This window comes from Alexandromys fortis, unplaced genomic scaffold (assembly GCF_014885135.2).
Source record: "Alexandromys fortis isolate MF-2015 unplaced genomic scaffold, M_Fortis_MF-2015_v1.1 scaffold_317, whole genome shotgun sequence".
NCBI classification, from domain to species: domain Eukaryota; kingdom Metazoa; phylum Chordata; class Mammalia; order Rodentia; family Cricetidae; genus Alexandromys; species Alexandromys fortis.
In genome coordinates this window covers 706,417-714,538 of record NW_026068201.1, presented here as the reverse complement: position 1 = coordinate 714,538, position 8,122 = coordinate 706,417, and the positions used below count along the sequence as shown (strand labels likewise).

Below are 8,122 nucleotides of genomic sequence, written 5' to 3'. Positions count from 1 at the left end.
GAGAGAGAGAGAGAGAGAGAGAGAGAGAGAGAGAGAGAGAGAGAGAGAGAGAGAGAGAGAGAGAAGTTGAAAGCAATTTCCTAAATTTACCATAAAGGCTGAGAACAACCATTTGTGAATATTGGTCGATAAACAAGGATGTTTATTGTCTGTGTTATTTGGGATCAGTGGGATCCAGTGACTTAATCCCTTGTAAAACTCTGTTAAAGAGTTCTACAATATATCTCATTCTTTCCCCATCTGATACTTTGCGTGCTGTTCAATAAAGACATGGGGAAGCCCTTTGTTATGAACAGACACCACTCATAAAAACAAATGCATACAGCTCATACAACAGTCACAGAGACACCCCATGTAGACACACACAGGGACAGAGACATGGGGACAAACAGATCCACAAGATAGCTTTCCGAAAGGCATAGATTCACAGTCATACAACAGACAATGGACAGAAAACGCATGGATCATGAAGTAGAGAATTCAGCTCTGGACTTGCTCTTGGTTAAATGACTCCAAGAGGAGTGCTTTTACTTCTTTCCTTAATGTGACAACAATGCTTTATTGGTGGCTCACAAATATTCACTAATGTGTGTAATCCATGCACTTTTTCTCCACAATATTTTACATCTCTTCATCTCAACCCAACCATTCTCCTAGCTTATAAATATGCTCAATGCAAGTATTTTCTTGAAAGAAGCATTCCTCCTTTGTCCTGGATAATGCTTTAGTCTCCCCCAAGTATCTGCTGCTACCTTACCAACTTTTCTCCTTACCTAGGGATCCAGAGTAGTTCTATGTAGATCTATCTGCCTGTTAGATAGTCTCAACTTTCTGTACACGGTCATTCAAATTAAATTAGATCAAGTTCAACACAAACTTTTCATCTCTTCATAATAATGTGCTCTTTTTGCCTGAGCAACATAGCAAGACCCTGTCTCAAAGCATGAAAAAGATTAAGGCCTATATAATCATCCGAATATCCTGAGAGAGTAGGAATAAACAAGGTAGAAGAAAGAAAGAGACAAGATTACCCTGCATCATAATTCAAAGGGAAAATGTTTCTAACTATAGGGACAATCTAGATAGACGAGGACTAGAAAAAGAGATGAGAGCTGGGAAAAATGAGGAGAAATCATAAGGTTCATGCTGAGTTTTCTCCATTACTTCCAAATCTTTAACAAAATTTAGAATGTGTGCAAATGTGGTTGTAAATAGATTCCTTAGAAAAAATGTAGACAACACATGTAGACAAAAATTCAACCACCATGGAATAGTAAAGGTTAAAATCTATTATTTCAACACTGTTAATCTCTTAATCATATCCCAGAGTTTGTGAATGTTGTGGTCATGTTCATATATTTTCAGTGTTTATATTTGAATGTAATATTTCATCAGCTTTGTTCTACTGTCGGCACTTATCATTGTGGTTTTATGTGATTCATGAAGGTTTCAATTCTAATGTTTCTGTTTTTTTTTTTCAGTATCTCAATTTTTGAGCTCAGTTTTTCAGGGCTGGTGCTTAGCTCATCCTTTTTATTTTTACTTTTAATTTTTACTTTTTCCTCTCTAATGATCATAAAACACAAAATGGCAAAGTACTATATAATGTGCTATGAAGTTTCAAATTACTTAGGGTTTAGAAATAGTAAATAAATGAGTTAATGGAAGGAGACAGGGAAAGGGAAAACACAGAGAATATACACAATTGAATAAACAAAAAGGAAAACTAAGAGAAAGAGTAGAGAATAATGTTGTAGAAAGGGGAGCAAAACAGTGAGACATTAGGGGGCCAAGATAAAATGGAAAAAGTGTTTGCAAATTGTGCAAAATGGCTAAAACACAATTAGGTAAAAGTAAGAAAAAGGATTAAAGAAAGGTGTGAAACTATTAAAAATGAAATCAAAATAGTAAATACATATAAATTGGGAAGGAAGAAAAATGGAATATTGCCCAAGAATGAAAGAATTGTGTAACCAAAATTATACATATATATGAAGGAATATGTGAATATAGCAAACATTCTTAAAAGAAAAATTTTAATACAATGAAATAAAAATCTGTTAAACATGCAAAGGAGTGAAGAATTACAGATAACTTTTAAAAGGTACTGTGCTGGAGCAGCTTCTTTTGTGGGTCCTCAGAAATTGAAGATGGAGCCTGGAGAGATGACTCAGCAGTTAAGAGTACAGGTTGTGCTTCCAGAGGACTCAGGTTCAATTCCCAGCACCCACATGGCACCTCACAACCATTGTAACTCTAATATCCCATGGTGAGCAAACATATATGCAGGCAAAACAGTCATACACTTAAAGATTATAAAAATAATGAATATTACCCATTCTGCTCATGACGATGGGATCAATTGTATTCGTAGACTTTTGCGTGTTCTGTTTTATGCTCTTGTTGAGTTTACATTGGACAAATACATCACATCTGCCAATTGTTTTCACTATAATTATTTTCCTTTGTGTACCGGGGCCTCTACTGGCCACATTTAATATCTGCATTGTATGTTGTGAACTCCCATGACTTTCCAGATGGTACTCCCATTTTTAGCTAAAAGATGGCTCCCAGATACAATGAATGTCTGAGAAGCAACACGGCAATCAGATGGGTACAGACAGAGAACCTATCTTCATATTTTCAAGACATCCTGAGTATTAATCATCCTGTTGGGAGGATGAAGCTGTGGATACCATGCACATTTCTGGAATTTCAGAATCCTTGAGCTCTGTGGTAATGAAAAACAGATCAGTAACTCCAGATTTGGTCCACATTGGCTTCAGGCTCAGATCTATCCAACTGCAGTTGACAGGTTGATAAGATCTGTCTATATACACGGAAAGTAGGGTTACCTCTCCCTAACACTTCTTAGCTGAATCAAACCTGTCACCTACATTTGGCTAGTCTACATTAGTTGTTCTTTCTATGCACAGCTACCTCTTGGAGATTTTCCCCACCTGAAGAGTGTGGCATGCCAAACTGAGGTTTCCTCTCTGGGCCTTTGCTTTTCCAAGGGTTGTGGCACACCAAGATGAGCCTTCTTCAGCTGCAGATCTTTCCTGATTTCAGACCTCTGAGGTACTACAGGGTTTTTGTTTTTTGTTTTTTTGTTGTTGTTGTTGTTGCTGTTGTTTGGGGTATTTTGTTTTGTTTTGTTTAGTTCTGTTTTTGTTTGTTTGTTTGGGTTTTTTGGTTTTGTTTTTTGAGACAAAGTTTCTCAGTAACTACAGAGCCTGGAGCTAATTCTGCAGTCCAGGCTGGTCTCAAACACACAGATATCTGCTTACCTTTGCCTCCCAAGTGCTGGGATTAAAGGCGTGCTCTGTACCATCAACGCCCAGTGATAAGGTTTTTTTTTTTTTTTTGTATTGTTTGTTTGTTTGGTTGATTGTTTTTTGTTTGTTTTGTTTTGTTTTTGTTTTTGTTTTTTTGAGACAAGATTTCTCTGTAGCTTTGAACTCTCTCTGTGTAGACCAGGTTGGTCTTGAAGTCATAGAGATCTGCCTGCCTCTGCCTCTTGAGTGCTGGGATTAAAGGCATGTGCCACCACCGGCCATGGTATTGCAGTTTTTAACAATAGGTTCTCTCTCAAGACAGTGCCCAGCTGCTGCCCTCTAAGTCATATAATGTGACAAGTGGTGCAACTCACCTATGGTGCCCTGTCCTCTGAAGGAATCACTGTTTCATCAAAACCTAAATAAAGCTGAATAAGGGCTGATGGGTTGTGAGCTTATCCTGATGGTGGGACTGCCCAACATTTTTATAGCTTATCTCTTAGAAGTGGCTTCTGGCTTCCTTCTCTACATTAGAGAACTGTTCAGTTAAGCCTGTGTTGAGTTTACTTCTGTGCATCATTCATCTTGTATCCTACTCATTTGCCATCCTCCTTCACATCCCCCCCCCACACACACACCATGGAGTTCTGAAGCTCTTTCTCTATTTCTCTTTGGGGAAATAATTTTTTTTTGGTCTAACTGTTCTTTCCCAGCTCATATCAAGGCAGCCGCTAGTCTGCCAACTTACCCAGAAATTCAGAAGTTCAGGGTCTCCGAGATGTAAGACTAATTCTGCTGATGCCTTTATTATGTTTTGCTTATTCTTGCCACGTGACAACAGAATCAATGTATACTAGGCCAGCATCTTACTGATGATTGCATTTCAACATTTTTGAATGTCTTGAATTTAGTAGATATTATATAACATCTTGATATTATAGAATAACTTGTTAAAAATGGGTCAAACTGATCTGTCCCGTTCTGTAATCCTCAGTATACAAAGATTAAATCCCTTTGTAAATTGCACCTCCCATTAAGCGTGCATGTGAGTCACCTTTTTCTTAAATAATGTGTTTAAACAGGATTATCTTTATAAGCCCTGCCTTCATGAAAAGGGATACACCACTAGATAATCTGGGTCCTATTTCTAGTGTTTTCTAGAATGTAGGACCTGAATTATTGGCATCTTTTTTCCCTTTGGGACAATATGAAAATGAATTTTCATTCGCACTAAAATATTAATTGATAGCAGAGGAAGGCAGCACAGACACATGTGACAGAGAGAAACCATATGGAGATTTTAATCTGCTGACAATTATCCACAAAATAGATACCCAAGCATATAATCAAGAGTTGGCAATGTATAGCCATTATTCCCAATTAGAAACTGTTTAAGTCATTCATTTATTCTAACAAGTATAAAAACAGACTAAAATAATAAACTGTATCATACATTGAAAATGATAATCTTTATAAAATTGAATTATCACATTTACTCAATAATTTTATGCAACTTGCAAGCTGTAATTCCTTTATTATAAATTCGGTTCACTTTTCTTGGTAAGAATAGAACTAACAGTAATTGAATGCCTACTATGTGTTATATACACAAAGACTATGCCAATATCTCATTACACCCAGAACTCTTATCAGTTACTTTTTATAGATTATGGAGCTGAGCTCTAGAGATACAAGATTATTTTCCCTGCATTTTAACCAGAAAATACATATGTGAATGTTTAGATTCAATTTTGTTTGGTGAAACAACTGTTTCTAGACTTTTAGTTTCTGATGCAATATGTATAGAACGGAGTTGAGAGTTTGTATTTTACCAGTGTTAGATCATGCTAACATTTCTGCTCTGACAATCATATTACCAAAACTATTGCTTCCTGGAACCTAGGTTTGAAACACCTTAAGCCATTTCATGTTGGGCATTCTAACCAGCAGGGAAAGGCTCATTGTTGTGCCACAGATGAATTATAGCTTCTCAGTCTCCTGAGAATGGTTGGGTAGAACCTGCATAAACTGTTCATTTGGGTTCATAATGGTCTTGTTATGTATTTCTAGTGTGTACTATATAAATGTTATTTCATATGAGTGACAAGCACTGATCTAGTTCATGTGGTCATTTGATGTCTGAAGCTTTACCACAAAAACTATCTAACAGAGGTTTACACGGTTTCTGCATTAATGCCTCCAGAGATGGGGAGCTCATTCACCTGGGAAAGATTCAGTCTTATTTTTAGACTGCTTTAACCTGAATATTAGAAAACTCTTCCTCTAGAGTTGGAGGAAGGGAGTGTAGAAGAGAAAATACCTAAATTATAGCTTGTCAGTTCAAATTGCAGAAAGTTTACGTGATTTTTTCAGCATGTCCATCATTTACTGCAGGAACGTTATTTTTAGTGCTTAACAAATTATCCCTGAAATCTAACAACTGAAAACAGATCACATTCGTTATTTCACAATTTATCTGGGTCAGTTTAGGCCCTCTGTTTCTGTAACTCTTTCAGGCACTACTTGCATGCCTTCTTGTATTGGTTGGGCTATACACATGATGAGGCTTAATTTTTCAAACTTCTACTTCCAATTTCATATTGCTGTTAGCATGATTCAAGGGCTTAAAAAAAACGCTTGACTGGGCTGCTTCAGTTCCTTGCATATTATTAAGCAAAGGCTGCCCTCTGTTCTTTGCCAAATGAACCCAATCTGAAATTAATTTTACCTAAGTCTAAGAACTAGAAAGTGACTAGCAGCAAAAGGAAATCGTGATCTTTGGTGACCTCATTTTAGCCATGATTTTCCATGACTTTCACCACATTCTTAGAAGCAAGCTATTAAGTCTAATCAAGGTTCAATTGGATGTAATTACACAAAGAAATGAATAGCAGCAAGCAGGTTAGCCTAGCTACCAGCCTGGTTCCTCTGATAGTTTTTGAAATTCTCCCTGGCATATCCTCAAAGAGGTAGGTTTTCAATGCCTTGGATTAAAGTGTACAAAGACTAAACTACATGGTATAGCCTAAGATGACAGACAGCAGACATTTTAGCTTCTAAGACAGTATCTGTTTTTCTATTTTTCCTCTCTAGCAGATATTTAATTTTATTCTGAGCAGTGATATAGCCAGCTCAGTGTCCATGCTCCCTTTGCAGAGGATTAATAAGAAGTAGGAGTAGGTCCTGTAATTCAAGACTGGGAGGTTGAAGAACAAGGAGTATGGTTTTGAGGAAGTCAACTTGTCTGTTTAAGAAACAGAATTGTCAGTGGCTGGCTCTGTGGCAGGCGACCCTGGCCCCAGAAAGCTACCATTCTCCACTGGCGGCCCGTCACTGCCAGCCTCGAGATGTGTTTCTTGTTTAGTATCAGGTACAAGTTCCAGATGTGGCATCAGCTGTGGCTGTGGCTTGCAGAGGCAGAGCAAGACATTGGGTTTGTCTATCACAGATAAACCAATACAGGAGATGAAGTTAAACCGGAACAATTTTGACTTCCAGAAGACAGCTGAAGAGAAACATCTGCAGCACCGTGTGATGGCTCACTAGGGCCACTGCTGTCTGAGAGCTGCGGGCACCATGCATCTCAATGCCACCTCCGTGCCACATGGGAGACAATTCAGACCTGATTATTCTGAGACGTACGTTTGATCTGATTTTGCAAAAACTTGCCAGTATGATCTCGTGGCTTAATTACTTTGCTAAGGAACGTATTGATCTGCTCACTTTGGGTTTTACATAATTCAGCCTGCTCAGTCTACCATGGATGAGAAATGCTGCTGTCTTTGGATTCAAGATCTCTGCATGGATCTCCAGGATTTGAAGTGTATCTGTGATAAGCTGCATTTCTGGAGAGTGAAGGACACCGCTGGCACTCGGGCCAACTTTCTGCAGCTCTTCGAGGGAGATCACTGGAAGGCAAAGCAGCTGGTGACGGAAAAGGAATTTTCACTGGGGAGATGGCTCAGTGGTTAAGAGCACTGACTGACCTTCCAGAGGACCTGGGTTCAATTCTCAGCACGCACATGGCAGCTCACAACTGTATGTAACTCCAGGATCCAACACAGTCACACATACATACATACGGGGGCAAAACAACAATAAAATAAAAATAAATAAATGAAAAAAGAGAGCTTTCATTATCACACTACATGAAAAGTGCGCATCTCAACGCCATCTATGCTGGCTAGCTTAGGGCCATCGGTACACAAAACAAACACAGATTTGTATTGGCATAAACCTTCTGGTGAACCTAAAGGAGATGGAGGAGGCTTTGGAGAAACAGCAGATTGGCTTAAGTTTGATGCCATACAGGTAGAACCCCTGGCCTCTCACCCGACGGACCTTGTCATGGATCCAAACCCATAGAGGTCTGTTGGCGGCACTAGTGTCTTTAGACCCATAGAACACTAAGTCCCTGTCTGGTGAATTCAAAACCATTGCTAACATGACCTCCAAGGGATCTGGTACTCTCTTCTGGTCTCTGAGAACATCAGGCATTCATGTGGTACAGAAATATACATGTAACCTTATACACCCAATGTATAAAATAACGCTATTTTAGAGACATTTTATAAAGAAAATGCTATGACAGAATGTCAGGAGCCATTTCCCCACTAACAATCATTACAGGAACCATCACTCTAGGGAGTCTGCAGAGAACCTCACACCCATAGTTATGTTCTATTGACAAAACCTGCCCCTCACCCAATTAACTGCTAATCTTAGCGGAACCCGCCTCACATTCCAGCTATCCAGGGAACCAGGTGTGGCCACTTGTGACTTCTGGCCTGTCTGTCTGAATGTAACCAAGCTACGTGACCGGAACCACGCGGCCTGCGAGATCC

The 8,122-nt window shown here is 38.8% G+C and overlaps 1 long non-coding RNA gene and 1 pseudogene across 1 annotated transcript in view; both read left to right on the top strand.

Moving 5' to 3' along the window:
* The first annotated feature begins 4,421 nt into the window (after positions 1–4,421).
* Positions 4,422–7,430, top strand: LOC126493132 (adenylosuccinate lyase-like; annotated as a pseudogene).
* A 446-nt stretch (positions 7,431–7,876) lies between these two features.
* LOC126493133 (uncharacterized) overlaps positions 7,877–8,122 on the top strand; it is a 5,261-nt gene continuing 5,015 nt past the window's right edge. The window contains exon 1 of the long non-coding RNA XR_007589764.1: positions 7,877–8,041. This is a non-coding gene — a long non-coding RNA (uncharacterized lncRNA). The remainder of the gene's footprint in view (positions 8,042–8,122) is intronic.